The sequence below is a fragment of the Arachis stenosperma genome, chromosome 7, assembly GCF_014773155.1.
Source record: "Arachis stenosperma cultivar V10309 chromosome 7, arast.V10309.gnm1.PFL2, whole genome shotgun sequence".
Classification (NCBI taxonomy): domain Eukaryota; kingdom Viridiplantae; phylum Streptophyta; class Magnoliopsida; order Fabales; family Fabaceae; genus Arachis; species Arachis stenosperma.
Window position 1 is genome coordinate 89,531,195 of NC_080383.1, and position 9,029 is coordinate 89,540,223.

The 9,029-nt window shown below is 35.5% G+C and overlaps 1 pseudogene; it reads left to right on the plus strand.

The window, feature by feature from the left end:
* Nucleotides 1-7,875: 7,875 nt before the first annotated feature.
* Nucleotides 7,876-9,029, plus strand: LOC130940100 (chaperone protein dnaJ A6-like; annotated as a pseudogene).

Sequence of the window (9,029 nt, forward strand, 5' to 3'; positions counted from 1 at the left end):
ATAGTAGGTTATATTTCATTAATTATTGAAAAATAAAATACAAAGATGTCCAAAAGCAGGACAGCATAATAAAAGGTGGGGATTTCCCAAAACAATACAGTGAAGGTATTCATCCAACAGTGCATGGTCGAAAAACGAAGAAAAATCTTAAAGAAGAAAGAATGATAGATCAAATTGAATGAAACTAAGAATTTGCCTTATGGAGATGACGATCTAAACTGTGAGTTCTTTGGATATCACGGAGCAACTTGACAGAGCTTGCTAGAATGGCAGACGGCATTGAAGCAGAACCTTTAAAAATTAACTGGTTGGGAGCTTTCCAGCAATTCTAGCAAATGATGGCAAGCAATTGAGAATTACGGTCAGTATTATTCAACGGGTTAAGCATCTCTGTTGAAGCAATCCATCATGTCCAAAAGTCGTTAGGACTCTGAGGGGGAAGACAGTCACGAAGATAACTCTGAGACCATACTTCTTTAATTCTAGAGCAATTGATCAAACAATGAGTGATTGTTTCTGTTGCTTCATGACAGCAGGGGCATATTGGTGATATAGATAGGATGCGGTGATAAATCTGAGCAAGCACCAGAAGCCGGCCATGGAGAGCTTTCCAGATAAATAGCTTAATTTTGTAAAGCAAGTTCAACTTTCATAGATCAATCCACGACTTTTTCTGCTTCATATAATTAAGGCAAAGCTCCAGAGGTGGATGGTAAAATAAATAGTCAATTCTGTAACCTGAAGCTGTATCATATTGCTTGGATTTGTTCAAATCCCATTGCAATTTGTCCCTACTCTGCTGAATTTTAACTGACAAAATCCTGTCTGCAACGTCTTGGGAAAATAATTCTTGAATGAGATTCTGATTCCAATTTTTGTCTTCAGTATTAGATCTTTAACTCTTGGAACCAACTCAGAAATAGCATGTCTGTTTGGCATGTTAGAAATCATTAAAGGATACGGAGGAGGCAGCCAAGGATCCTCAAAAGTTCGAATATTCTCTCTAATACCCACAGCCCAGTTAAGACATCTTTCAACAATCTTTCAGCCTTCCAGTATGCTCCTCTATCTCCAAGAAGGTAAGACTCCAATTTCTTCCGTTATAGCATTACCATTGCTAAAGTATTTACCTCTTAGGATTTTGGATAATAGGGAAGTAGTTTGTGTTACGAGTCGCCAAAACTGTTTGCCTAAAAGCACCAAATTTTGGATTTTGAGATCTTTAAATCCAAGGCCTCCTTCTCTTCGTGGGCGAGTCATAGTGTCCCAACTAATCCAAGCCATCCGCCTTTCAGAACCTTTTTGTCCCCACCAGAATTGAGAAAGTAGAAAGTGAATTTTCAAAATTAAACCATCAGGCAACTTGAAGCAAGACAATGTATAAATAGGAATAGCTTCTCCCACTGCTTTAAGCAAAACCTGTCTACCACCTGACGATAGAAGATTGCGCTTCCACCCTTGGTTCTTTTCCGAACCTTCTCTTTGATTATACTAAAAGAAGCCTTTTTCAATTTAGAGACTATAGAAGGCAAACCAAGGTATCTATTCTGAGCCCCAATATGATTAATATTTATAGAGTTAGCCAGTAGTATACGAATAGTGGCAGGAGTGTTGTGGCTAAAGAATACAACAGATTTATTAAGATTTACCCTCTGACTACTGATGCTTTCATCAGAATTCAATAAATGCAGGATATTTGAACATGCTTCAGGATTAGCCTTACAGAATAAGATGGAATCGTCAGCAAAGAGGAGGTGGTTGACCTTGGGACATCGCCTATGTATCTGAAGACCCTGAATTAGTCTGTTTTGTTCTGCCTTGTGTAGCAAGAAGGAGAGACCTTCTGCACAGAAAAGAAAAAGATAGGAGATAGAGGATCTCCTTGTCGAATACCTCTATTTGATTTGAAGAAACCATAGGATTGTCCTTCCACAATGACAAAATAAGAAACAGTTGTCACTAATTTTCGAATCCACATGATCCATCGGGAGTCAAAACCAAACTTCTCCAATATAAACCAAAGAAAGTGTCATTCAACCCTAGCATATGCCTTACTCATATCTAATTTTAGCGTCATTTCATTTTCGAGTCCCTTTTTTTTTGTTCTTCAAGTAATGCATACACTCATGAGCAATTAGGATATTATCAGAGATTGATTTGCCTTTAATAAAAGCACTCTGCATAGGGCTAATTAGCTATTCATCATACCTTGAAGTCTATGTACAAGTACTTTAGAGATAATCTTGTAAAAGACTGAGGATAAGCTTATTAGTCTTACCTGAGTCATATGTTTAGCATCAGAAATCTTGAGAATAAGATAGATCCAAGTGTGGTTAAAACCCTTCAAAATTCTGTCCCCTGAAAAGAAGCTCTTAACTGCTCAAAACATATCACCACTAAGTATGTTCCAGAAGCTTTGAAAAAATTTTGCTGTCATACCATCATCTCCTGGAGAACTTTGAGGATGAAAATGTTGCACATTTCACTTCTTCCATAATCAATGGTCTTTGAAGCCTACGGACTATGATTCATGTGAGCTGTAACCTTAGGTTCAAAATCAATAAACAGAGGTTCAGGGTTCTCATGACAAGTGGAGGAGAAGATATCCTTGAAATAAGATTCAGCCACAGAAGTAATACCAGCATTTGAAGTAGCCACTTCACCATCACTACCAGTTAATTGCCAAATTTTATTCCTTCGGGTTTGATTTCTAAATTTCTGATGGAAGAAAGCTGTATTCTGATCACCGGATTTAAGCCCTTTGACTCTAGACTTATCTTTCCAATAAGATTCCTTATTTTGCAATGCTTTCTCAAGTTTGTCCTCTATTTCTGAAATAATGTCTCCTCCATGAATTTCTACTAAACGAAGTTCCTCTAATTCAAACTGTAGTAAATCAATCTCTACCTTCGAATTAAATATGTGTTCTTGCTACCATCTGACAATCTTATGCCGACAATGCTTTATTTTTTGAGTTAGGATATACATGGATGAACCATCAATCTATTCATGCCAAACCTCTCTAACAATTTACCTTATTTCATCATTGGAATACCATCTTTTTTGGAATTTGAATCGCCGTTTAGATCTATCAGTTCTCGAATTAGAGTCTAAGAGAAGAGGGGAGTGATTCGACCCTGATTCTGACAGTCTAAGAACCGATGCATTGGATTAGAGTTGCTGCCAATTAACTCCTACCAGAAATCGGTCTAGTCTCTCTTGTATCAACTCATCACCACTCCGCCTATTCGACCAAGTGAATGCTCTTCCGACCATACCAATATCAATCAGAGAATTATCATCAATAAAACTATTAAAAGTTTTAATAGAAGAAGGAGATTTAACACTCCCACCTGCTTTCTCCAATTGATTAGAAATGACATTATAATCACCCATTAACACAATCTTACCATCGAACTGTTGGGTGATTGAAGTTAATTCAGCAAACTGAGCCATTCTATGTTGATCATTTGAATTGAGATAAACACCTAGAACATCATAGGGATCATTAGAACTAGTTGTCAGAACTGATGCCGCAATGAAGAATCTACCATACTGTAAAATCTGAACAGTGCAACAATCCCTCTATGCCATTGCCAAACCCCCAAATAATCCATCTGGATCCACAATAAACCATTCCTTGAAACCACCATATCTTAGTTTTTCTTCAACTTGTTGAGATTGATTTTTTTGTTTCACAGATAAAACCAAACTCGAGGGAGTAAAATTTGCAAATCTCTTTAAGAGTGTGGATTGTCAGTGGTCTCCCAAAACCCTGACAATTCCACGAGAGCAGTTTTATATTTCTTTAGGTACCACTTGAAGGCTGGCACCCTCCATTGTCATAGCATCAGAGACAATATCATTGAGACAAATTTTCTTTGAAATATCTTTAGTAACGTTACCTCCACTCGTCCGTTTGAAACCTATCACAGACTTTCTGGCAAGTTGTTTTAGGTTTGGCTTTTTGTTCTCTTTTACAAGCTTGGATATGACGTTGTTATTGTGTTGGATATTATTCATGGGATAAGATATCTCCAATAAAGTATTAGAAGAAGAATTCATATCAGTAGCCATACCAGTATTTTCTTATTCACCCTCATTTTCTGCTTTAGAACCCGAATTGGCAGTAATTTTTTCATTATTCTGTTTTTTCTTATCATCTTGCACACTCAATTTTGAGAAACTATCAAGAAGCCAAGCTAGTGGAGATTTTTTCTTCGATGAGCTGGAATAGAACCATCCCGAGGTTGATTAGAATTGAAGGAAGCTCTCTTTTCAATTAAACGCCTACCAACTTTATCTGCCTTAAGTCATTCACCAACTCTATCTTTTTTTATATTGTTTTGGGTAGAATCATCAATAAAAAATTGGCAGTTCTTAGATTCATGTCCAATTTTGCACAATAAGTACAGAACACACCTATACGTTCATAGCGTACTCCAATTTTTAACATTTTCTAATTAGGATCAAGCAACTTTAGTGTATCCCTCACTCTTTTATCACCGTTCAGTTCCACTTTAGTCTTCACTATGCGTGTATCTTTGCCTCTAACTTCAAACAGAGCAACATCTTCAATTTGACCAAGTCTCCCAGCCAATTTTTTGGCCAACCTCAAGCGTTTTGTATTGTTCAGGCAATTCCCAAAATTGTGCCAATACAGGAAAAGAAGAGATGTGATTATCCTCCATGTTTATTGACTGCTTCTATGTGCGAACGTGAAGAACAAAACTCTTGAATTACCATGGCGAATCCCTCTCAATTCGAGTCACATCAGAGTCATTCTAAAAAAAATTGAAACAAAGTAGAAGAAGATGGAAAAGACTTTGACGAAGAAAAGACAAAGAAAGGTGTAACCATAGAGGCGGCGTAGTGAAACCCTAACTGAGTGTGGACGAACCCGTGGGCGCTACATGAGGAGTACGTCAATAGCAATCACTCTTATTTACTTACAAAATAGACTTTTGTAGACCATTTTTTAAACACAATAGATTAATAACAATCACCTTTATTTACTTAAAAAATAGTAAGTACACTAATAAGAGTACAATATTCAACTGTTTATTTAAAAAAAAATTAATTCATTTTTAAAAAATTGTCTTTGAAAATATATTATTTTAAAATTTAATTTATCCAAATAATTTATTCTTACAAAAAATTATTGTTGTAAAATTTAAAAATTTTATTTTTATGCTAGAAGCAATAATAAATATGTATAAAAAAATATATTTAAAATTATTTTTTAAAAATATTATAAATTATTTTCATTACTTTTAAGAATATTAAAGAAAAGAACTAAACTTTTATGTTATGTGAATATAAAAGAAATTTATAACTATGATCAATTGTATATAATTGTCTAAGAAAATGGATAAATTTAATTGAATAATAGTAAAAATCTTAAATTTTCATTCATTTTTATTCCATTATTCATTTCATTATTCAATCTCATTCTATTATTTATTTCATTTCATGCATAATTGTTACAGAATTAAAGATAATCTCTATGTATACATAATCCGCTACAGGTTGCCACGGATTACGTTACCCATTGTTTCTTCATAAACCGCTATAGTCAGTAGCAGTATATGTAGTTTGGCATCTCCTTCAGAAATTGCTATAGTCTCTAGCGGTTTTTGTCCAACTCGCTTTTCTACGTAACTCGCGGCTGCCTCTAGCAAATTACGTTAAGTTTGAAAACTGCTACACCTGGTAGCGGTATATATAGAATAAGAAAAGTTGCATATGAGTATGCTCTTTTACAAAGTTGTAATATGGTAAATATGGATTCTAATTATTTTATTTAGGTAACTTGTCCCAAATATTCAAAGTTCCAAACATAACGTTCAAATAAAAAGAATCAACAAAATTTTAAAAAAGGTGTCATAATCAACGAATTTGATTTATTCATTATTCTATAACAATTTATAATTGACAAATATAAAACTAATTTTATTTAAAAAGTATAAATAAATTTACGCAAAATATCACTTTTTAAATTAATGTAAGAATATTGTTAGATTATAAATGATTTTATTTAATATTGTTAGATTAGGAATGATTTTATTTAAAAAATATTTAAAAATTTAAAATACATAACAACCTAAGCAAATAACATAGCATTAGTAATCAAAATCGTCCCTAAAAGATACCTCGATCTCTATTTCGTCTCCAAAAGATAAAATTAATCAAATTCGCCCCCGAAAAATAATCAACCTGGTCGCGTTAGTCCTTTCGTCATCTCCTACGCTGAGGTGGCTAACGCTCGCTGACATGGCCTGTTAACTGCCAGTGTGACACTCACCTGGTCTACACTCTTATTACTGATAAGATAAGTTTATTAGATCAATTCAAATCAGTCTCTGAGTCCATGAACTCTAATCCCAAATCCAAATGAATTGAACCTTATCTCCATAGCAGATTCCATGTTCCCAGGTTGTCCTTGCTGCCGCCCGCGTCATTGCCTATGCCTTTATCGCCGCCATCACCTGCGCATCGACGTCATCTGCATCGTAGCCGTCGCCCAAAGTAGAACAAAGTCTATCATCAACGCCGCTTCTCGCCACAGATTCTGTCATAATTCTCACGCTTCTGATCCATCCCGTTTCACCACCACACACAGCAATCCACTCGGTTGTGGCAGTGCTTCCTTTTTCCTCCTCGACACTACTACTTCATCCCATTGCATCATCTCTGACTCGATATTCCTTCATGTCTCCGTTGTTCCAGCTATTCCTCCAATGTAGATTTATCTCCGAATTCATGAACTCCATCATGCTACTCCTATTGGTTGTATACTATGTTAATTCTTTGTAAGATTGGCTGAAGTTAATCATCATAGTCCACTCCATGGGTGTTTCTTAAATTAATGCATGCGGACCTTTTGCAGCTTGACACAATCACAGGAGCAAGATTGTCAAACTCGTGAGTTTAGGTAAACTCGTGGAGCTGACGTAGACTTGACTCATAGACTCGACTCGTAAACTCGTACGAGTTTACCTGTTATAATTTTTTTTGTAAAAAATATATATATCGTCTATAATATATATATTTAGTCAAATATAGACTTTCAGACTCAAGAATTTCAACATCAAAACACATAATAAATTAACATAATACTACAATTATAACAAGTACTCTAGAACATACATTTAAATCCTTTACAAATATGCATCTAGTTCAACATAAAACACATAATCACACAATCAAAGCTCATAGAATACAACCGGAAAAAAAAAAGAAGAAAATAACAAAACAACAATTAAATGTTCTAATAAACTAAAAGTCTAAAACTGAAATTCTCCAATATCTTCATCTTCCATTGCATCAACATCATCATCTTCACCATCTTCATCAGAAACCTCATTTCTTTCAAGTTCAGGTTCCACACAGTCGACAAAATCATCATCATTCACATGTTCATGTTCTTCCTCCAACAGACATTTTGTATTTTTGTCCTTGAATAAACAAATCAACAAACCAAATAATTGATTTAGCAAAGTTATCCACTTATTTTTATCCATCTCTAAAAAAATGATTAGAAATTATTTTTATAATTATCCACTAAATTACAGAGTTTCATATTTGGTTGCAAAGTTATCCACAAAGTTGATAAATTCAGATATGAGATTTTAGAGTTTCAGACATTCAGATTCAGTAACAAGTAATAACTAACTAGCACTAACAAGTAACAACTACCAATTATAAGAAATAGCAATTAAGAATAGACTAAACTAACACTAACAAGTAACAACTGCAACATGCAGAAATTCAGTAACTATTTTTTTTTAAACATACGTAAATCTGAATGGTTGAATGGAGTAGGCTCAGTTGAGGAACCAAGCATTGCTGTGCTGTGCAGGCAGACAAGAACAAATGGCGGAAGAGTACGCGAGGACCTGGCAGAGGACGCAATGAATCGACAGAAGACGCGATGAATGACGGCAGCGTGGCAACAGTAGAGGCTCCATGAGTCCACGAGCTTTGATGCAGAACAAAGTCAATAAAGAGTAGAATGAGAGAGTGAGAGTGAGAGAACGACAGAGAGGGAGACAGTGACGAGCTGTTTGGGGAATGGCGAACGGTGGCAAGGGACAGACGACAGCGAGGGACGGACAAAACATGAAGAGGGCTTGCAGAAGAGAGTGACTGAGTGAGTGCGGTGAGCAAAGTGAGGGATTTAGGTGTTTAGGGTTACATTCATACATTGCTCCCTTTCTTCATCTTTTTTTTTTTATATTTTTTGGGCCCAAAACGGCACTGTTGTGACGAAAAAGGCCAAACAAAGCAAACTCGCCCGTAAACTTGCAAGTTTGACTGAGTTTATGCGAGTTTACCTGAGTGTATTCGAGTCTACCGAGAAACGAGTTTGTGTCCGAGTTAACTTGCGAGTATGACAACAATGCACAAGAGATATTGTTTTTGTCTTACAAGTGAAGGAGCACCCACAATTCAAATGAGAGCATGATGACCTCTATATTGAGCACAATCTCAACTTGTCCGAGGCTTTTTGTGGCTTCCAGTTCGTTGTCACCCATCTTGATGGAAGACAACTATTGATCAAGTCAAACCCAGGAGAAGTCATCAAACCAGGTATTATCTATAGATAATTTTGGGATTGTGCTTCACTAGAATTTATTTTATGAAGGTAGTTTTGATTCACAAATAACTTATAAAATCTATAATGTAGGCCAACCAAAAGCCATAAATGATGAGGAAATGCCACAACACAATAGGTCATTCATGAAGAATTGCCTTTACATAAAGTTCAATGTGGATTTTCCAGACTCAGGGTTCCTTTTTTCTGACCAATGCCGATTATTAGAGACGATATTACCTCAAAAATCCAATTGACAGATATGGAACTGGATGAATGTGAGAAGACCATGTTACATGATGTCAATATGAAAGATGAGATGAGAAAAAAATAGTAACAACACTATCACGAAACATATGATGATGATGAGCAATTTATGCCTCGAGTGCAATTTGGGATTAGGTTCATGGACTTAGGGACTGATTTGAATTGA